Below are 23,723 nucleotides of genomic sequence, written 5' to 3' on the forward strand. Positions count from 1 at the left end.
TACAGTTGAAACCCCCAAGAAGTGACCCCGTTTTAAAAACTACACCCTTGAGGCATTCATCTAGAGGTGTAGTGAGCATTTTGACCGGAGACATACACCCCATAAACTGTAATGTGGGTTCTCACGGGTACGTCAATACCCTACATGTGGCTGTAATCAGCTGCCTAGGCACGCAGCAGGGCTCAGAGGGGAAAGTCGAGGGGGGATAAGCTGTGCGGAGTGCATCAGGGTAAGTAAAACTGGGGTAGATTAAAAATCATGGGATGTATGATACATTTTGAAGCACTCTTTCATACGGAGCCTTAGTTTTTCGGGACACGTGTCACAGTGATATATTGTGTCCTTCCTTATCCCCCTGTTATAGCAGACTTTGTACCTCTTTTGACTTTTTCCTTTCTTGCCAGTTTGGGGAACTTCTCCTGGAAAGTGTTGCCCTGGTACAATGCGTGTAGCCTCGCTTCCAGAAGTACTGGGTACCCCCCCCCTTCTTGGTCCATAAAAATTTGTTTCTTGATAACCACCTCTTGAAATTCCTGGAAAGTTCCCGTCTGGCCTGTACATCGATGTAGCACGTACGCGTTATACAATGCCATCTGTATGATGTGCCCGGCCAGCTTCTTATACCACACCGCATGGCGCTGTAGGGCTTCACGACTTGATCTGACAAGTCCACCCCTCCCATGTACCTATTGTAGCCCAGGATGCAGTCTGGTTTGGGGGTCTCTGTACTGGTACCTCGTACTGGTACATGGGTACTGGTGTGACATCTCTCTTGTCCTTGTACTTGCCACACAATATGTTGCTGCTAGATTGTGCCCTGCTCTCACCCCTTCTGAGCGTTTGCCCTGCAGAGTCTTAGGGAGGCCTCTCAGATTTCTTCTAGCAGTGCCGCATGCCGCAGGACTTCTGGGAGCGAGGCAGTTGAAGAGTGGGACGCTGGTATAAAAATTATCCAGGTAGAGGTGGTGACCCTGGTCCAGCAGTGGGTGCACCAAATCCCACACAATTTTTGCATTAACTCCCAGTAAGGGGGGTGGGGCATTCTGGGGGCTGAGTACTGGTGGCCTTCCCTTTATATATCCTAAATTTGTAGGTATGCCCTGATGCACTCTCGCACAGCTTATACATCTTTACGCCATACCTTGCCCTCTTACCCGGCAGGTACTGGCGGATTGAACCCTCCCTTCAAAATGTACCAAGGACTCATCAATAGAAATACACTTCTCGGGGGTGTATGCTTGGGAAAACCGGGCACTGAAACGGTTTAATAGGGTCTCCATTTATACAAACGGTCAAAACTGGGGTCATCTCGGGGTGGGCACGGCTCATTATCAGTATGATGTAAGAAGCGAAGTATTGCCTAATTTATTTATTTTTTTAGGTTCCAGTTCAGTTCTGAAGTTGCTTTGAGGGGCCCATATATTAGAAACCCCTATCAAACACCCCATTTTAGAAACTAGACCCCTCAAAGTATTCACAACAGCATTTAGAAAGTTTATGAACCCTTTAGGTGTTTCACAGGAATTTAGAGCAAAGTAGATGTGAAATCAAATTTTTTTTTTTTTTGTCAGAAAATCCTTTTTATACCACTTTTTTTTATAACACAAAAGGTTTTACCAGAGAAACGCAACTTAAGATTTATTGCCCAGATTCTGCAGTTTTGAGAAATATCCCACATGTGGCCCTAGTGCGGTAATGGAGTGAAGCACCGGCCTCCGAAGCAAAGGAGCACCGAGTGGATTTTGAGGCCTCTTTTTTATTAGGCACCATGACCGGTTTGAAGAGGTCTTGTGGTGCCAAAACAGTGGAAAACGCCCAAAAGTGACCCCATTTTGGAAACTAGACCCCTTGAGGAATCCATTGTAGTTTTCTTGGGGTGCATGCGACTTTTTGATCAGTTTTTATTCTATTTTTAAGTGGCGCGGTGACTAAAAAACAGCAATTCTACTATTGTTTTCTTATTCTATTTTTTTTACAGCGTTCACCGTGCGCTATAAATGACATTCACTTTATTCTGCGGGGCGATACGATTACGGCGATACCAGATGTTTATAGTTTTTTTTATGTCTTATGGCGTTTGCACAATAAAATAAGTTTTGTAAACAATCATTCACTTTTTGTGTTCCCTTATTCTAAGAGCCATAACGTTTTTATTTTTCCATCAATAAAGCCGTCCGAGGACTTGTTTTTTGCGTAACGAACTGTAGTTTCGATTAGGACCATATTTAGGTACATGCGACTTTTTGATCTCTTTTTATTCCATTTTTTGTGAGGTGAAGTGACCAAACAATTGTGATTGTGGTACGGTTTATTATTATTTTCTTTTACGGCGTTCACCGCGCGGGATAAATAATAAAATAATTTTGTAGGTCAGGCCGTTACGGACGCGGCGATACCAATTATGTATAGTTTATTTGTTTATATATTTTTATTAATAATAAAGGACTGATAAGGGAAAAAGTGGGGATTTTTACATTTATTACTTTTAAATCTTTTATTTTCTTATTTTTACACATCTTTTTTTAACTTTATTACTTTGTCCCACTATGGGACTTGAGGGCAGGAGGCCCTGATCGCTATTCTAATACACTTCACTACATGCGTAGTGCAGTGTATTAGAGCTGTCAGCTACTCACTGACAGCAAGCATAGTGGGTCCTGACTTCGTCAGGACCACTAGGCTACCGTCGATGGCATAGCCGGACGCCATTGTTTGGTGTCCGGTTGCCATAGTCACCATCGCCGACCGCTATCGTGTAGCAGGCCGGCGATGGCAGCTTAACCCCTAAAAAGCCGTGATCGCTATTGAACACGGCTTTTCAGGGGTTAATCAGCGGGGACACAGCGATCAGTCCCCGCCGTAGGAGCTGTGACAGCTGCTGTACGAGACAGCAGCTGTCACAGCTCTTGTATGTGTCGGGAGGACGGCCGAAACGGCCGTTACTCCCGTGACATACTATTCCGTCATGGAGCGCGAACAGGGCGCTTTCCATGACGTAATTGTAACCTCACTGAGCGTTAAGGGGTTGAAGGGGTTGTCCAGGATTAGAGAAACATGGCGGCTTTCGTCCAAATGTAGAAGTGGCAGCTACTCCTATTTCCATGCTGTGCAATAACTATGAGCCTCTGCTCCGAGCCTTACACAAAAGTGTTGAGGGAATTCGCAAAGCAAAAAAATATGCCTAGAGGAAACAAGAAAGGCGTGGGTAATAGATGTTTTCCCAGTATTTACAACAAAAACATCACTCGTTAGGGGCGCAGCCTATTTAGCCCTATAGGACACGGCAATTTATTTATTTTCGTTTTTGCATCCTCGCTTTCCGAAAGCCACAACTTTTCTATTTTTGTGTAGACTGAGGGCCTGACTCTTGCAGGACACTTTGTTTTTTTTTGTTTTGAGGGTATGTTCACACGATGAGAGGCATTTACGTGTGAAAAGACAGACTGTTAACAGCTGCCTCGTTTCACACGTAAATGCTCCTCCTCGCATTTTGCGAGCCATCTGAGACGCTCGTAAATCTTGAGCTGTGCTTCATTGAGTTCAATGAAGAACAGCTCAAATTACGTGGCAAAGAAGTGCCCTGCACTTCTTTGCCGAGGCAGTCCATTTACGCGTCGTCGTTTGACAGCTGTCAAACGACGACGCGTAAATGACAGGTCGTCTGCACAATACGTCGGCAAACCCATTCAAATGAATGGGCAGATGTTTGCCGACGTATTGTAGCCCTATTTTCAGGCATAAAACGAGGCATAATACGCCTCGTTTACGCCTGAAAATAGGTCGTGTGAACCCAGCCTAATGGAACCATTTTGGGGTACATATTGTTTATGAAGGATGGGAATGTGCAAAAGAAATAAAGACAAAACCCTGCTAACCACGGCGGCATTGCTTTTTTTTTAAGGCAAGCACCATGCAGCATGGATGTGAAGTTTATTCTGCAGGTTGTCCCGATCATGGCAACAGCAAATGATATATATATATATAGTTTTGTTTTACTACATTGCACAATAAAAATACTAAAAATTAAAATAAAAACAATTTGTTTTTGTGTAGCCATAAATATTTTTGTGGACGGAGTAGTGCGAGGGGCCTGTTTTTTGCAGGGTTCAAGCTGATGTCTTAATAATTGATACCTTTTCAGGGAGCACATGACTCCAATTTTCTGGGAGAAAAAAAACAAAAAACAGCAATTCTGACATTGTTTTTTATGGTGATCACCGTGCAGGTTAAAGGACATGTACATTTTATAATTCGGGTCGTTACGAATGCCGCAATACCAATTATCTTTACTGGATCTTATCTTGTAATGGACCCCGATCCCAAAAAAACCAAACACCCTTTTATTAAATCCTAGTAGGGCTTGACCCTGCGATCACTTGATAAAATATACTGCAATAATTCTGTATTGCACATGTCACCAAGGGGTTAAAGCAAGATGCCAGTTTGGGATTTTAAAGGGTTTACTCCAAGAGAAACAATCAGCAAGTAACCTTTGTCTCACCCTTGTGAATTAACCCCTTGCTGACATTTGACATAGGGTTACGTCATAGCCAGCAAGAGGAAGTATGTAGCGGGCTCACGAGCTGAGTCCGCTCAACACTAAGCTAAGCCGACACTTCAAAGCAACGGGCGATATCAGAGATAGCTCTGATCCTGCTCGTTTAACCTCTTAGAGGCCACACAGTCAATAGCGACCGCACCGCAGCATCTAAGCTGTTAAAAAGAGGGGTCCGGCCCCCTCGAACAGCCATTACCCACACCCACTCATGTGATCGTGGGGGCGCCCATGGTTGTCATGGCAGTCTGGGGGCTTAATAAAAGCCCCCACATCTGCCATCTTCTACTGCTATTAAGCCCTGTCAGGGCTTAATAGGAGACTGTAAAAAACTAAATATAATCCAATATATACATATTGCGCCATCGATCCAACAATTGCTGTTCAAGTCCCCTAGGCGGACTAAAAGTAAAATAATTAAAAAAAAAAAATTATATATATTTGCTGTTTTCACCTTGTCGCCCACAAAAAAAATAAAAATTAAGTGATCAAAAAGTCTTATGGTACCAATCAAAACTACAGCTCGCCCTGCAAAAAAACAAGCCCTAAGCCTTATTCACACGGACCTATATAAATGAATGTGGCCGCTCACACGGCTGTTGTTTCAACGAACCGTGTGAAGGGTCAGTCATAAAATAGAACATGTCCTATTTTTTCACGCATCACTCCGTAGACTCTAGTCTAGGGGGGATGTGCGACATTGCGTCACGCAGAGCACGGATGCATCTCGGACGTGAAAAACTGTAGTTTTCACGTCTGAGATGCGCATCGCTCTTGTGAATCCGGCCTTAGTGTATGTTCACACTGAGTTTTGCAGGCAGAAAATTCTTCTGCCTGGAAAAATCCGCTCCGGTTTTTTTGAAGTGGTTTTGCACCACATGTGTTTTTTGATGCGATTTATACCTATTTCTTCAACAGACAAAGGGAATAACCGTGACCGTTCTTTGCGTCAAAAACCGCATCTATTTCCGTCTCCCATTGATTTCAATTTGGTTTTTGGGGCGGAAAACGCCACAAGATAGGACATGTCGCTTATTTTTCCCGCAAAAAAACGCCTCTACCTTCCATTGAAATATATAGGAGGCAATTTCGGCCATGTTTTGCCGCGCTTTCCATGGCAAAAAACTCAGTGTGAACAGGGCCTAACAGCGCTCAATTGACTGACAAATAAAAATATTATGTGTTTTAGAATATGGAACACACATTTTTTTTTTCTTTGTAAAAGTAGTAAAACATAAAATAAACCTCCCACAATATAAATTTTGTATTGCTGTAATCGTATTGACCCACATAATAAAGTTAACATGTCGTCTTTACCACACGTCACAAAAAACACACAATAGAGGAATCAGTTTTCCCATTCCACCTCAAAGACATTTATTCCACTTTCCTAAATACGTGTTAAATTGTGCCGTGTAAAACTACAACTTGTCCTGCAAAATACAGGCCCCCATACGGGAATATCGTATCCAAGTCTTTAATGAAATACAGGCGACGCGTTTCGGGGCCGGAAAGGCTCCTTCCTCAGGCAGTATTAGAACATTATTGTGTTCTAATACAGCCTGAGGAAGGAGCCGGTCCGGCTCCGAAACGAGTCGCCTGTATTTCATTAAAGACTTTGATACTCCAAACCTTGTTTGCTTCTTCATGCAACACTAAGGACTAACAGCCAACTACGCTCCAAGGAACCAGCGCCGCTTCAAGGGTTGATCTTTTGAGTTTTATTACCTTCATTGGTTATGACTCTTACATTTCCACTATCCTATTATCTACAAGGGGCACTCATGGCATTATCTACAGGAAGCAGTGTGTGGCACTATACTGGGGCAGTGTGGAGCACCATCTACAAGGGGCACTGAGCATGGCACTATCTACGCTGTTTTTTATGCTACCTGTAGTGGTCAGCACGGCTATAGCGGGATAGCAGTTGGCCAAAACAGGGTACCAAGTAAAATCTATATTTCAAGCAAGGGTACTTGTGGTAGTTCGGACAGTAGCGATGACTAGGCTCGGATGGTACCTCGGCAGCAGACACCAGGCGTGGTGTAATACAGCAGACAGACCGGTTTCACAACACGATTCCAACTCTTTGAGGCACAGGAACAAGGTAGCATGGGATACAGGTAGCAGGAACGGGGACACTAAGGCACCATTTGCTAGACTGACACGGGAAAACACAACAACGCTCAGGCAATGAGTGAAGGAGCAGGGCCAGGGTGATCTGGGAGAAATCAGTTCAATCTTACACTTGTGTGTGCGCTTGCTCTTTAAGGCCGGGACCGAGCTCGCGTGCGCACCAAGTGGTCACTGTGGGACAGGGCTGTCGCATATGCCGGCATCTCTGCAGAGGAAGGCGTCGGCAGGATGAGAGGAGTCTGCGGTCGGCGACCGCGGACGTTAAAGTATGCCCCCTCTTGGGACCAGAACGAGAGCGAAATTTATTAATGACGGTAGGAGCATTCTCTTCTGGCTCCCAGGACCTCTCCTCTGGACCAAACCCTCTCCAATCTACCAAATAAAAGGTTCTTCCTCTTACTTTTTTGGTGTACAGGATATCCTTAACTTCAAATATCTTGGCAGAACCGCTGGGTGGGGGGCAACTGCAGGGCTAAGAATCTTAGAGTAGCGGTTCAGGACCACAGGTTTCAGAAGAGACACTTGAAAGGAGTTGGGGATCCTCAAGGTAGCGGGTAGCCGAAGCTTATAAGAGCAACACCACAGAAAAAAGTGGGATATAGAATAAGATTAAAAACACAAAAAAAGGCAATACTCACAAATTGGGCTGCTATAAGCCCAGCAGGACGCAGACAGGTCAAAAATGCTGCTGAAGGAAAGTGCTCAGGTGTGTTAAATAATAATAGCCACTCCCACTAGCCTTGAGGGGAGTGGTGTGTGGGGTACGGATATAAATGTGTAGTGCAGAAAATTTATACGGTGTGTAATACACAAGTGATAATAATGTATCCGGAATATAGGGGGCAGTAGTGCATAGGGGTCAGAACTATGAGTGATACATAGGGAGTGAGTGCAGTGTGTAAGACATGGAGGGATAGTGTGCAAGTAGTGAGGCACAGCATATACTGCCGAATAGCAGCCTATTAATAACGCCCATGCTATCAGAGCGGGCAGCCCTCCATGCAATGCCAAACACCAGCACACCATGCCCTCCCAGCATCATAAGACCTGGCTGCGTCCTGAAAAAAAAGTATATAATGTAAATAAACATGAAAAATCATGGGGTATTGGTTGCGATTTTGGCCAAAAAAATGCTAAGCTCGGGTCCCCAGTCTTGCATTTCCCTTAGGCCGGATTCACACGAGTGTGTGCGTTTTGCGCACGCTGAAAACGCGGCATTTTGCATGCGCAAAAGACACTTAGCAGCTCCGTGTGTCATCACCATATGATGCGCGTGCTTTTCGCGCAGCCGCCATCATTATGACACTCCGTTTGGATGTTTGTAAACAGAAAAGCACGTGGTGCTTCCGTGAGGTGAGCGTGATTTTCACGCACCCATTGACTTCAATGGGTGCAGATGCGCGAACAACGCACAAAGAACGGACATGTCGTGACTACGCTGAGTAAAAATCACGCAACTGTCTGCACGGCCCCATAGACTAATATAGGTCCGTGCGAGGCGCGTGAAAATCACGTGCGTTGCATGGACGTATATCCCGTTCGTCTGAATAAGCCCTTACTGGAAGTTTTCATTCCAAACTTGAAGCAACACCACAGAAAAAAGTGGGACATAGAATACGATTAAAAACCACAAAAAAAGGCCATATTCACAGATTTGTGTTTTTGAAGCTTATAAGAGACCAGATTGATCCGCTGCAGGATCTTAAAGGGTCCGAGGAACCTGGGAGCGCATTTGAATGATTGCACCCTCGGCCGGATATTTCTCGAGGACAGCCAGACCTTGGTGCACGGAAGAAACTGAGGTGTCTCTCTTCTCGTGTCTGCCTTTCGCTCCATGCGATTGACCGCTAGTAGACTAAAGGACCGGGTTTGCTACCAGATCCATAGAAAGTCCTGGAATGCAGAGTCAGCTGCAGGCTCCTGGGACGTAGCTGACACATGGAGAGGAATTTGTGGATGTTGGCCGTAGACAATAAAGAATGGTGTGGAGGCGGTGGACTCACTTGTGTGGTTGTTATAGGAGAACTCAGCTCAAGGAAGAAGCTGCACCCAGTCGTCATGCTGCCTGGAGATGAAGTGTCGTAGATAGTTCTCGATGATTTGGTTGATCCTCTCGGCCATTGGGCTGGGGATGGTGGGCTGGGGATGGTAGGCTGATGAGGTAAGCCATGCAGACGGAAGATGTGTTGGATGAAGAGGTTGGCCAGTCGAGAAGCAGAAGGTAGGCTGGTCAGCGGAACAAAGTGAACCATTTTTGAGAACAGGTCCACCACCACCCAGACTGTATTGCATCCAGCAGAGGAAGGAAGGTCTGTGACAAAGTCCATTGCTATATGTTACCATGGAGCAATGGGCACAGGCAGAGGTTGGAGCAAATCAGCAGGCTTGGAATGAGCAACCTTGTTGGCAGCGCACACCGTGCAGAACAAGACAAAGTTCACAATCTCTTTGGGCAGCGTGGGCCATCAGAAACGACGGGCAATCAGATCTCGGGTTTTACGGGTACCCGTTTGCCCCGCCATTTTGGAGCTGTGTCCCCAGCGGAGGATTGTCCTCCTGTCTGCCAGGCGTACAAACGTCCTCTCTAGAGGGATGTCTCTAACTTGCTGAGGATTAACAGAGATGATACAGGACGGATCAATGATATTTTGTGGAGAGTCTACGGTGTCCTCTGTCTTGAACGACCTGGACTAGGCATCGGCAATCACATTTTTGTCGGCAGGGCGGTAGTGGAGCACAAACTGGAATCGAGCAAAGAATAGCGACCACCTGGCTTGACGGGGGTTCAGCCGTTGGGCCGATTAGAGATAGGTGAGGTTCTTGTGGTCAGTATATATCAGGATGGGATGAGCTGTGCTTTCCAGTAGATGTCTCCACTCCTCCAGAGCCAATTTGATGGCCAGTAACTCCCGATCCCCAATCGACTAATTGCGCTCTGCAGAGGAAAAAGTCTAGAATAATAGCCACATACCACTGCCTTCCCTTTGGAACCTCTCTGGAACAGAAGTGCACCTGCACCAACCGAGGAGGCGTCCACCTCCAACGAAAACTGTAGAGATACATCAGGATGATGGAGGGTTGAGGCTGATGTGAAGGCACTCTTAAGGCTATTAAATGCAAATTCTGCCTCTGGAGTCCACACCTTGGCATTCATACCTTTCTTGGTGAGGGTAGAGATAGGAGCTGTCAGTGAGAAGTGTGGGATAAACTGCCGATAGAAGTTGGCGAATCACAAAAAAAACGCTTTATTGATCTCAAGCCTTGAGGACGTGGCCATTCCAGGATGGCATTTACCTTCTTGGGGTCCATCTTGAGGCCTTGATCCGAGATAATGTAGCCCCGGAAGGGTAGAGAATTCTTTTGAAACACCCACTTCTCCAGCTTGGCATACAGGCGTTTCTCTCTTAGTCACAGCAGGACTTGACAGACATGTCTTGAATGAGTCGTCTGATCTGGAGAAAAAAATCAAAATGTCATCGAGATAGACCACAACACAGACATAGAGGAGATCTCGGAAGATGTCGTTGACTAATTCCTGGAAGTCCATGGGAGCGTTACACAGACTGAAGGGCATAACCAGGTATTCGTAGTGCCCATCTCGAGTGTTAAACGCAGTCTTCCACTCATCACCTTGACTGATACGAATCAGATTGTAAGCCCCACGCAAGTCTAGTTTAGAGAACACCTTGGCTCCTCGTATGTGGTCAAATAGTTCAGAGATTAGTGGCAACAGATATTTGTTTTTTATTGCGACTTGATTGAGACCTCGGTAGTCAATGCAAGGCCGAAGACATCCGTCTTTTTTTCGTGACAAAGAAGATCTAGGCCCCGGCCGGAGAGGAGGATTTTTGTATGAAAACCCTCTACAGATTCTCTTTGATGTAGCTCGACATGGACTGAGTCTCAGTCAACGAAAGGGGGTGGTATACCCGACCACGGGTAGGAGACGCACCTGGAACCCGTTCAATAGGGCAGTTATACACCCGGTGTGGAGGAAGCATCTCATCCTCCTTCTTGCTGAAGACATCCGCAAATTGAGAGAAATGAGGGGGCAATCCTGCCTGGGGCAGGGAAGACTGGACAGGATGAATCTGTAAGAGACAGTGGCTGTGACATTTATTGCCCCGTTGGAGAACTTCTCTGAAAGTCCAGTCCAGGACTGGGGCATGTAATCGGAGCCAAGGCAGACCCAGCCGGACAGGATTGACTGCTTTAGGCAAGACAAGGAACTAAATTAGTTCTTTGGCTCCAACTTGGAGTCCCAGCGGCTTGGTCTCTGATACGATCAGGTCGGGCAGGAGCAGTCCATTCACCGATGCAACGGCCAAAGGTGTCTCCAGAGGGTCTGTGGGCACCTGGAGAAGATCCACTAGGTCTTTTTGGATGAAGTTTGCTCTGGACCCTGAGTCCAGATATGCAGAGACCCGGTGCGTCATTTTACCATACCCAATGGTTACGGAAATGGCCAGTCTCCAGGAGAACTTCCTCTCTAGCGCCGTTCCACCTAGGGTTGTCTCTCTAACCAATTATAGGCATTGGAGTTTCTTTTGCTTCTGCATGCATGAATGCGCAACATGGCCTCCGAGGCCGCAATACAGATAGAGTCCTGAAGTGCGCCTGCGGTGTTTCTCCTGGACAGACAGTTTAAGCAGGTTCAGCTACCTAGGCTCCTCTGGGAGGAATCTTCCCTCCCGAGGAACTTCTTGGGACTATTTTCGGATCCTCATGTCAATACGAGTGGCTAAAAGTATGAGGTCATCCAGGGTAGGTGGCAGATCACGAGCAGCAAGTTCGTCCTCCATTTAGAATTTTAGGAGACCGTCCCTGGCAGAATGTAGCCACCAAGGCCTCGTTCCAGGACAGCTCTGCCGCCAGGGTGGGAAACTGAATGGAGTACTCGCCGACGGAGATGTACTCCTGGTGAAGGGTCAGAAGAGACGCAGCTGCAGAGGAGACTCGTCCAGGTTCCTCAAACACTGTGCGAAAAGTCTGTAGAAAACTGGAAGTCATGGATCTCTGGTCCCTGACGTTCCCAGATAGGGTTTGCCCATGCTAGGGCCCTGCCGGTTAGGAGTGAAATAATAAATGCAATCCTTGCGTTCCCAGTAGGAAATGCACTGGCATATAGATTTAAGTGAATCTGGTTCAGAAATCCCCTGCAGGTACTTCCGTCTCTGTCGTAGCAAGGAGGTGGTGGCAGCGAGAATCGAGGATCAGCACAGGTACTGACGGGAGGTGTTACAGGAGTAACAGCCCTTAGCAACAGGAATGGATGTCGAGATGACTGCAGTTTGTGCATCCAGCCGATGCGTGATGGCGTTCACCGCCTGGAGGAGTTGGTCTTGTCATAACTGGCAGACTAGCATATCTGCTTGCATGGCTTGTGCTGTCGTCCCAGGCTTGGGTTGGCCTGCGGGATCCATGGCCTGAGCGTACTTTCACGATCTGTGGGTATGTGGACCCACTGGGCCGTACCGCCGTAGCGGGATAGCAGCTTGTCAAAACGGAGTACAAAGTAAAGTCTATAGTTCAAGCAAGGGTACCTGTTGTGGTTCAGACAGTAGCGATGACTAGCCTCAGATGGGACCTTGGCAGCAGACACCAGGCGTGGTGTAACCGCAGACAGACCTGTGGTACAACACGACTACAACTGCTTAAGGCACAGGAGCAAGGTTGCACAGGATACAGGTAGCAGGAAAGGGAACACTGGGAACTGGAAGACACTAAGGGACCATTTGCTAGACTGACACGGGAAACCACAACAACGCTCGGGCAATGCGTGCAGGGGCAGGGCCCTTCTTATAGTCCAGGGTGATCTGTGAGTAATCTGTTCAATCTTAAACGTGTGCGCACTGGCTCTTTAAAGGGAATGTGTTGCCAGAAAAACATGTTTTTTTTTTAAAAATTAAACATTTAGTGTGTGGGTGATTAAACATGGTTCAAATTTTTTTTATTTTTTTCACGAGTCAGGAAATAGTCAGGAAATATTAGAAATTAATTCTAATTTATAATACTACCCATTTTTGGTCACTAGATGGAGCTAGTTCCCAAAATTGCAGCATTGCAACATTGGGTTAAAAGCCCTCGCTCTAGTGAGCTCTCAGCATCCCCCCCTCCTTTATCCTGGCTAGTGCCGGGATAAACGAGGGGTTTGAAAGGTTTAACCTCCTACACTGTGTGTCGCCATTTTTTGAGGTAACCCACAGTGTAGTAGGTTTACATACAGTAGTAAACACACACAAACACTAACATACATTGAAATCTCTTACCTGCTCCTGCCGCCGCAGCTCCCTCCGGCCCGTCCGCTCCCTTTGCTGCCGCTGTTCCATGTGCACAAGTCCGGAAGCCGCGACCGGAAGTAGTAATATTACTGTCCGGCCGCGACTTCCGGTCCACAGGAAAATGGCGCCGGACGGCGCCAATTTCGAATAGGACTGTGTGGGAGCGGCGCATGCGCAGTTCCCACACAGACGCCGTACACGGCAGTCAATGGGACGGGAGCCGTTCGCAGTCCCTATGGGACTGTGGCTGCCGTACTCCATGTCTGTGTGTGTCGTTAATCGACACACACAGAAATGGAACAAAAAATGGCAGCCCCCATAGGGAAGAAAAAAAGTGTAAAAATAAGAAACAGTAAAACACAAACACACAAATGAAAATAAACGTTTTTATTAAAGCACTAACATCTTTAACATATAAAAAAATTATTTGTGATGACACTGTTCCTTTAAGGCTGGGACTGAGCACGCGTGCACATGCTAGTGGTCACTGCGAGACTGGGCGGCCGCATGGGCTGGCATCTCCGGAGAGGAAGGCGTCGGCAGGATGAGAGGAGTCTGCGGTCAGCGACCGCGGACGTTACAATAACATTATATTTTAATCATTCTAACTTTTACGGATGCGGTGATACCAGTTATGTTTATTATTTTGTTATGTTTATTATATGGTTGTTTTACATTACTTTAGAAAAAAATGGGAAAAGGGTGTTTTGAGGTTTTGTTAGTTTTTATTTATGTTTAAAAAAATAAAACAAACTCTTTTTTAAAAATTGTATTATTGTTCTGGGGGACTTAACTAGTGATGATTAGATCCCTGGTACAATACACATTAATACTAATGTATCGCAGACCTTCATTACCCCCCTCCCCCCAGGCTGCCATGACAACCATCCATACCCTGTGATTGTGTCGTAAGGGGCCGATAAGCTGTCAGAGAGGACCACCCTCTCTTTATTACAGCTTAGATTCCGCACTCGCTATTGACCATGGCATCTAAGTAGTTAAATGGCCGTAATCACAGTTCTCTCAGGTCCCCAGCCTTTGCAGCAGGTGTCAGGTCTTCCCTATGTCATGTGAACAACTCCTGAGCGGTAAATGTCCTGTGCAGGAAGGGGTTAAGTGAGTAAAATACAGGAACAAACGAGATATAGGAGCTGCACCGTAGCATAAAGGTGTGGGTGCTATCCTCAGAGGAATCTTGACAAAAGACCTCAACAAAGTTCAACCACAATCCGAAAGAAGAGGCAGCACTCCAGTAGTGTAGAAAAATCCAAAAATGTATTCACTCAACATACAGGCAACGTTTCACCTTCCCATTGAAGGCATGAGCTTGAAAATGCCTTCAATGGGAAGGCGAAACGTTGCCTGTATGTTGGGTGAATAAATTTTTGGATTTTTTTTACACTACTGGAGTGCTGCCTCTTCTTTCTGCTGCAGAACCTCACAGTTCATATCAAACACTGACTGCATAGTGTGCACCATGTCTATGCCATAAATGTCAGATATATGGGGGTCCGGCCTCTATGTGGAGAACGGGGGTTCCCCGACCTGCCTGGTGAGGTGATGACTACATCCAGGTGAAAAATGGAGAGGTGACCACACATGTGCACAACTCTCTCCATTCACTTGTATAGGAGTTCCAGAAACAGCCGAACACGGCCAGAGGTGGCGCCGCATCTATCAGACATTTCTGGCAAATCCCGGGGAGAAATGTCTGTGTTGGGAATACCCCTTTATTCCATTTGGTGACGGCTCTGAGAAGAGGTTTCTCTCAATTCTCAATAAGTGAGGTTCTGTATGTCACACATGATGTTGTCTCCTGTATGATTTCCATCTTCTCCTTTCTTCATAAAGACGTCTGCAGTACTAGATCCTCCAGTTTTCTCATCTTCTCCTCCACAACGTTCCTTCTCCTGAGTGACCCACCAAGGATGGACATGGACAGGAATGAGATGAGCAGAAGAATATTAGACTTCACCTTGGAGATTATCTACTTGTTGAGCGGAGAGGTAAACTTTTCTACATTATAGAACAAGTCACACAGAGGGAAGGGACAATACATAATAGGAAGTTATAGGAAGAATCCAGTGTCCTGTATAACAGTGTCCAGACCTTCCAAGTGACGTCAAGAAGCCAACAGCAGAAAAGCTGAAGATCAGCCACCAATATGGTCAGTTATGTGTCATGTCACCAATGCAGCAATAGTAATGTTGTAGAGCAATGAGAATGACCAGGAACCAGGAGGATCAGGATGACATCTATATAGAAACATAGAAGATGACGGCAGGAGGAGAGCACGTGGTCCATCTAGTCCCCCTAATATTATTTCCTTTTTAGTTTTGGCCTCGTTCTATTTTCTCAATGTCTTTTTGTAGGTGAGGTCTCCAGTATTACAGATGTGGGGTCACTAGAGGTCTATACAGCGGGGTCACAATCTCCCTCTTTCTACTGAGGGGGGAATACTGTGTTCAGTTCTCTAAGTGTCTCTCTCCATACACAGGAGTACACAATAGTGAAGAAGACATCGGGTGACTGTACGACTCCCATCATCCATGAGTCAGGAGGATGGAGCAGTAGTCCCATCACAGAGCCTCCCCCTCACTCCCGGATACATGAGAAGAAGATCTTAGAACTGATCTACAAGATGACTGAGCTGCTGACTGGAGAGGTGACACTGCTGGGAATGCTGGGAAATTCTACAGTAACCGCACTGGAGGTGTCTGGGTGATGACTGTATCATTGTGTGTGTCAGGTTCCTATAAGGTGTCAGGATGTCACGGTCTATTTCTCCATGGAGGAGTGGGAGTATCTAGAAGGACACAAGGATCTGTACGAGGAGGTCATGATGGAGAACTACCGGCCGCACACATCACAAGGTGAGAAGAGACATATATATATATATATGTATTGGCATTACTGGGGCCACAGGCTGGACTGGCGGCCGTGTTGAAGTCTTTATAGCGTCATGTGCAGTACATATACACGGGTGTATAATGACATGTAATGTAGCTCCACAATTTTGGCTCCTTTTCCATCATGTTAGATCCCTATGTTTCGTGCTGCCGGCTGCTCATAACTCCGCATTAGAGGTGACATTACATTGTACAGCGCTAACGGACATTCTGGATACAGGAGCCATGGAGATGAGCAGGACGCTCTGTCTCCTAATGCAGAGTTATGAGCAGCCGGCAGCGTGGACTATGGGCAGTCCGTGCTGTAGTTAGAAGTAAACATGATAATACAAGTCATTTAGAAAGATGATTATCGGCACAGTATAATAATACTCTTTTTAATATTACAAGTTATGGGCACTAGATTCTGGAGATGGGACGGTGATCCAGGGAATTATTGTGATTTCCAGATTTGGAGTCGGGGAGGAGTTTTTCCCCTAATGAGACAATTGTCATCCACCTCATGGAGGGTTTTGCCTTCCTCTGGATCAACACGGTCGGATTATAGGTTGGACTTGATGGACTTGTGTCTTTTTGTAACACAGAATGTATGGAGCAAAATTTACCACTAATATAAAGTTCCCAAAAAACAATCTCAGAATGACTTGAATAAGTAAAATCTTATTCCCCCTTATGGTGCGTCCACACACGGCGTAAACACTGCAGAACTTCCGACCGGATTTTTTGTGTGGAAATTCCGCAGCGTTTTCACGAGATATATTTACATGTAGAAACTAAAAGAAATGAAAAGAAAATATTCTAGAAATATAACTAGGCACTCTTGGGTAGATATAAATATATACAAAGTATTTTATTCTAAACTCCAAATAATTCAGGAAATATTAATATATACATAAATTGATTTTAAAAAAATCACCTGGCCAGGGAAAAAGGTAACATACAATTGGAATCAATCCTCTATACATGAATTCAAAACCCCTCAAGGATACAGATTATTGATAATCGATATATATTTGATAATTGATATATATTTGATCTCGAAGGATTATTTCCAAAAACCGCAAGGTTGTGTTCACACTAGCGATTTCTGACAAAAGATATTTTCCATCCTAAGAGTGGCCAGAGTTCCTATTGCAGATAGTTGGTAATGATTTTTCTTGACAGAAAGCTTTCTATATAGTGCAATTCACATCATAAGAGGATAGCCATCATATATTGAGGAAACATACAGCGTGTTTTGTTTTACTCCCTTCCCTTCGGTAATCAGATCCTTATTATTGTAGGGATCGATGGTATTAGGCAGTCTATTCTTAGACCCTTAGGTCAATCCATAGCCCTCCCGATCTCAAACTTTTTCAAAGGCCCATTTCATAAAGATTTTTGTATGTGACAAGCACAATTTCATTAGATCATACAGGTTTTACCTCTGACTTTCCAGTGAGTATCGGGGAGCCAAATCAAGGGTCGATCACTCCGACAGGCGGAATGGAGTGCCTTCACCAGGTAACTTCAAAAATATATGAGAGCATATATCTCTTTCACCGTCACTCCAGGTGATTCCTTCTTTTTCCAGTGGATTGGATCATTCCACGTTAGACCTCCAGAGGCAGAGAATCCGAGAGGGTGAGAGCACACGCCGGAAAAAGGGTAAGTTCCAAAAGCATGAAATGTCCCTTTCCAAGTAGTGTATACAGCGTGGTCAGGGATTTACAGAGCAGGGTTTAGACGTCATTACCCGCCTGATTTGATTGAATCAGCTGACGCGTTTCATCCCACAACGGGATTTCCTCAGAGCTATTTGGCAAGTATGTCCAGGTACGCTGTATTTATAGTGTCCCGACATTCAATTATTGATTATTTAGTTTAGAACATAATATTCCATAGAAAGAGCCAACATTGTTGCAAATTATGCATAACAATCTTCACAAAATATGTTCATAATAGTTTCTCTTTAAATAACGGAAAACATTCAATTGACCCATGTTTCCAGAGCCTTGTATTTACAATTCATATGCATAAGAGATTGTCAAAGGTGTGTCTACATCTAAATTGAATTTATCAATTCCTTAAGAGGTGACTATAATAGCATTTTGCTATGTGATTTGATTTATTAATCTCTATTCTTAATTATATTTAATTCCAATTTGACACGGTATTAATATTTAGTTATCTTTAAATGCAAAAAGTGTCTTTTAGTTAGAAAAGATATCAATTTCCTCAAAATTAGAAGATTTTTTCATATAATTTAACCTTCACTTTTTAATACAAAGTTAATATATGGGTAGAGATCGTGAGATATTACGGGAGTGGCAGGGAGAGACATTCCATGCCTAAAAAGGCAGTAGAACCCGGGTCCCCACCAGTCCCGGAAGTCATCACGATCAAGTACCCCAAAACGAGACACTTTCAGAAAAGACATGAGACGACTAGTTTATCCAATGAATCTTCCATATTTAGAGGCAAGATTGATTAATTTGATTTCACTATTTTTCACTTAATTTTTCATTCACAAGAAGCGAGATACTCAGATCTAGTGCATATTATCTTTGCCAAGAAAAGAGATTTTATTATCTGTGGTATATTTCATATGAGAAACAAAGGATTGGCCGTTCATTTCCAATCTCAGTTTTTTAGTTTATTATATTATGTTTTAGCATAATAGGATGTTTGAGTGCAATCCATATTATTTATATTCAATCCAAAATTCTCTTAACAAAGGGAAATTCGAAGGAAAGAGGACATCAGGGCAGCAATTCTAAATAAGTGGAACGAGTATAGCCTAATCCGGTAGGAAAAGGGAGCATGTGGAGACCACTATAGATGCTGGAAAACAGCCATCATAGTAGAAATCCACATGCTCCCAAAAGATTTGGTCTTAGAGAAACATGTTACATTTTATTTCATTATTTAGTCCCCTAGGGTTCAAAGTCCCCAATGTGTAAATCCACATGGTTTCTTTTTGTAACAGTATACGGTTACGATCACCTCCCCTCCTATCTCCAAGGAGTTGGTAGATCCCCATAAATCTTAAGCCAATTGGTGATTGTCCATGGTGTGTTTTGAAATGTGCTGCTAATGGATTTTTCATTTCTCCCTTGGAGATATCCAAAATATGTTCATTTATACGTATGTATAATTCTCGCTTAGTTTTCCCAATATATTGTTTCCCACATGGGCAAATGATAGAATACACCACCATAGTTGAGCGACAATTAATGAAATTATGGACTTTGAATTCCTTCTTATGTTCGCTATCAGAGAAGGTATCCGACTTCAAAACATATTTGCAGCATGTGCATGAACCACACATGAACATTCCTTTTGGACGTTTCTGTAGCCATAGGTCCTTTTCTGGAGTCCTTCTCTTGAAGTCCGAGCTAACTAGCATGTCCCTCAAAGTAGGGGCTTTTTTGGGGACCATACTAGGTATATTCCCCACTATTGAGTTAATTCTTTTGTCCAAGGTTAAGTGTGGCCAATTTTTTTATCATCAGGTTTTGTAATATGTCCCAATGGGATCCATATCTTGAGATAAATCTAACTCTATTATCACTGTTCTTTTTTTCCCCCCCTTTTGAGGACTTCCTCTCTATTCTGTCTAAGTGCTCTGTTGTATCCCCTCTTTATTAGTTTTTTAGGATATCCCCTTTTTTCAGGCTGGATACACTACTTGGAAAGGGACATTTCATGCTTTTGGAACTTACCCTTTTTCCGGCGTGTGCTCTCACCCTCTCGGATTCTCTGCCTCTGGAGGTCTAACGTGGAATGATCCAATCCACTGGAAAAAGAAGGAATCACCTGGAGTGACGGTGAAAGAGATATATGCTCTCATATATATTTGAAGTTACCTGGTGAAGGCACTCCATTCCGCCTGTCGGAGTGATCGACCCTTGATTTGGCTCCCCGATACTCACTGGAAAGTCAGAGGTAAAACCTGTATGATCTAATGAAATTGTGCTTGTCACATACAAAAATCTTTATGAAATGGGCCTTTGAAAAAGTTTGAGATCGGGAGGGCTATGGATTGACCTAAGGGTCTAAGAATAGACTGCCTAATACCATCGATCCCTACAATAATAAGGATCTGATTACCGAAGGGAAGGGAGTAAAACAAAACACGCTGTATGATGTGTTTCCTCAATATATGATGGCTATCCTCTTATGATGTGAATTGCACTATATAGAAAGCTTTCTGTCAAGAAAAATCATTGCCAACTATCTGCAATAGGAACTCTGGCCACTCTTAGGATGGAAAATATCTTTTGTCAGAAATCGCTAGTGTGAACACAACCCTGCGGTTTTTGGAAATAATCCTTCGAGATCAAATATATATCGATTATCAAATATATATATCGATCATCAATAATCTGTATCCTTGAGGGGTTTTGAATTCATGTATAGAGGATTGATTCCAATTGTATGTTACCTTTTTCCCTGGCCAGGTGATTTTTTTTAAATCAATTTATGTATATATTAATATTTCCTGAATTATTTGGAGTTTAGAATAAAATACTTTGTATATATTTATATCTACCCAAGAGTGCCTAGTTATATTTCTAGAATATTTTCTTTTCTTTTAGTTTTTACATATCCTTTATCAGAAATGGCACCGTGCTATATTCATATTGCATTTTTGGGTAATTCTATTAGGTATGCTTTAGTCATAACCACATCTTGTTTTGTATATTTACATGTAGATTTAGAATCTGCACACTTTTTGTGTATTTTTTGCGCAGCGTGTGGATGAGATCTGTTGAAATCTCATCCTCATTGCTGCTACTCTAATACGCTGTGGAATTTCCCGCAATGAAATACTTTGCAGAAAATATGCAGCTTATCCGCCCCGTGTGCACATACCCTTAAAGTGACACGTTAGATTTGAGAAATGGTTCTCTATTAAACAGCTCAAATATAGGCCATGGATTCCTCTCCCGGAGGAGTCCCTGACGTGACTGTCCATATATGGACAGAGACATCAGGAGCTCCCTCTAGAAACACAATTTCCAGCCAAAAATGATGGCAATGCTCTGGCAAGGGATTCCGCTCCTACAGGGGGTTGAGGTGCTCTCTGCAGGGGTTTGGCATCTAAGTTTGTTGTAACTAAGGGGGAGATGTGCTGGCACTTGTGGAGAGAGCCGACAGACATGAAAGTGCAGCGCTGCACACATTAAACCCTGTTCCATTCTGCCAATGTTTGTTTATGTGTCGTAGGGCTGTCATGAAGGGGATAATAAAAACGTATAAAAAATATTGCCTACAGAAGTGTACACAGCCTTTAAAGAGGCTATTAAGCAGGTGACGCCTTGACACTTTTTTTGTTTTCAGGGAACTCTTAAAGGAAGGGTGTCGCGAATAAAAAAAAAAATTATATCAATTTGCTTTTAGTGTTTTATTAAAAAAAAAATATTTATTTGTGTGTTAGTGTTTTACTTTTTTTTATTTAACTTTTTCTTGTCTATGGGGGCTGCCATTTTTTTTTCATCTCTGTATGTGTCGATTTACGACACATACAGACATGGAATACGGCACATACAGCCCCATAGTGAATGCGAACGGGACCAGTTCCATTCACTATGCTGTACGCCGTCTGTGTGGGAGCGGCGCATGCGCCGCTCCCACACAGACCAAATTGAAGGTCTTCGGCCGAGCGACATCCGGCGCCATTTTCTTGTGGACCGGAAGCCGCGGCCGGACAGTAAGATTACTACTTCCAGTTGCGGCTTCCGGACTTGTGTTCTGATGCAAGCACTAGGAGCGGAGGGAGCAGACGGAGTGGACGGACCGGAGGGTGCGGCGGCGGCAGGAGCAGGTAAGTTATTTCTGTGTATGTACGTGTTTTAGTGTGTGATTACTACTGTATGTAAACCTACTACACTGTGTGTTCGCTCAAAAAATGGCGACACACAGTGTAGGAGGTTTGAACGTTCAATCCCCTACTTTCTCCTGGCACTAGCCAGGATAAAAGAGGGGGGATTCTGTGAGCTCACTAGAGCGCGTGTGTATTCTCAAATTTTGCAGCATAAAGCAATGTGGTTGCTTTACCACATGCCAATGCTGCAATTTTGGGAATTGCTCCATCTAGTGACCAGCACTGGGAAATGTTATAAATTAGAATCTAATTTATAATATTTCCTGACTCGTGAAAAAATTAAAAAAATTAGAACATTGTTTAATCACTTATACACTAACTGTTTAACTAAAAAAATATTTTTTTTTTCTAGCGACACATTCCCTTTAAAATAGAGGCGTCCTGTGTGGACACTTTCATGTATATCCATGTCCACAGAACGCAGATGCAGTTAATTACTATGGTGGAGCAGGAAGATGTTGGTGCCCCGCCGTTCGCTCTGGTAGGCCATAGTCTACTTTAGACCTGCGTCTTACTGTGTGAAGGAACATCAACACAGGTAGTGAGGACCTCAACATTGTAATTTCGACTCTGATCAGTAAACATAGAAGTGTAGAGAGAAGTGTCTCATATATAGACAGATATACAGTAGTCATGTATTCAGTCACTGTGTGTTTTTCCTACAGATGGATCCAGTAGGAGAAATCCACCAGAGAGATGTCCCAGTCCTCTGTATTCCCAGGACTGTCCAGAGGAAAATCACAATGTCCCAGAGAATCATCAGGTAGATGAAGCTGAGCCCTATACCAGATCTATATAGGGGGGCGCGGAGCTTTTTGGTCCTGCGGTCATAGATGGGGTTATAGATTTTGGTGGTTACTTATGTTGATCTGTTAGATTCTTCGCACTCTCTGCTGTATTGTACTGAATTGTTACATGTGTGAAATCAGGGGGAAGATCTGACTAATATTAAAGTGGAGGAAGAAGAAGAAGAAGAGCGGCTGAGGGGCGATCAACAGTGTAATAGTGAAGGGGAGGAGGAAATTCCAGGAGGTGTTACCACAGGTCAGTAATAATGAATTCAGAAAGTGAATTGGGAGGTTTGTTAAGGTGGGGTTCCCCCTTAGTTCTACGTTACAGTAACACTTCAGACAATGTGTTATACATAGTGCAGGACCTGAGGGAGCTGTTACTGCACATAGAAGTTCTCTACAATGTGATCTATGGATCCGGTCATGCACTAGGCTTAGTGTCAGATTTTGGGGGCACCAGCTGCGAATAACATCTGCACGAACAGCCGAGATCTGAGAAATCTCAGTTTAGCCACTTGAACACCGAGATCAATGCTGATAGTCAGCTCCCGTTGACATTTCCTGCCTTGCACTGTGTGTGAAACCCCCCTAATAGTGTTTTTTTGTTTCGTTTTTCCTGCCGTTTTTTTTTCTCAGGCAGACGTTACATGACAGTTTATAGTAAAATATAAAATGCACTGCGCACAATGGGTATTTTTTATTTGTGGTTTTTTTCTTCTCTTTTGGTGCGTGTTTTGCTTCTGTGGCATTTTTTTCAAAATGCAGCACGCTTCTCTATAGAACCTGAAAAGCGGCAGAAAAAAAAAATCTTACAAATGTATGAATCAAACTCCAGATGAAACGCTTGTAAAACACACATGAAATTCATAGTGTTTTTTACAACTCAAGAATTAACACGTAGCAAATTTGTTGCAGAAATTTCTGCGACTTTTTCCATTCATCTGTATGAGATTTGCTGAAATTCATGCACAGAAACTTTTCTATTCACATGAGTCTTACACTTCTCCCCATTCATTTACTCTGCACGTCGTAATCCTGAGTTGTTTACTATGTGCAGTCACATACTCACACATTAACGTTACTGAAGCGTCTTGACAGTGAATAGAAATCACCTCCAGCCAGGACGGGATGTCTATTCACACTCCCGACACTTCGCGAACGTTTGTGTGGGATTTACAGCAA

The 23,723-nt window shown here is 44.0% G+C and overlaps 1 protein-coding gene across 1 annotated transcript in view; it reads left to right on the top strand.

Moving 5' to 3' along the window:
- The first annotated feature begins 21,970 nt into the window (after positions 1–21,970).
- LOC142655905 (uncharacterized) overlaps positions 21,971–23,723 on the top strand; it is a 523,874-nt gene continuing 522,121 nt past the window's right edge. The window contains exons 1-2 of the mRNA XM_075830625.1: positions 21,971–22,513; positions 22,680–22,794. The gene's annotated coding sequence lies outside the window, so the exon portion shown is untranslated. The remainder of the gene's footprint in view (positions 22,514–22,679; positions 22,795–23,723) is intronic.

Source organism: Rhinoderma darwinii, chromosome 1 (genome assembly GCF_050947455.1).
Source record: "Rhinoderma darwinii isolate aRhiDar2 chromosome 1, aRhiDar2.hap1, whole genome shotgun sequence".
Classification (NCBI taxonomy): Eukaryota; Metazoa; Chordata; class Amphibia; order Anura; family Rhinodermatidae; genus Rhinoderma; species Rhinoderma darwinii.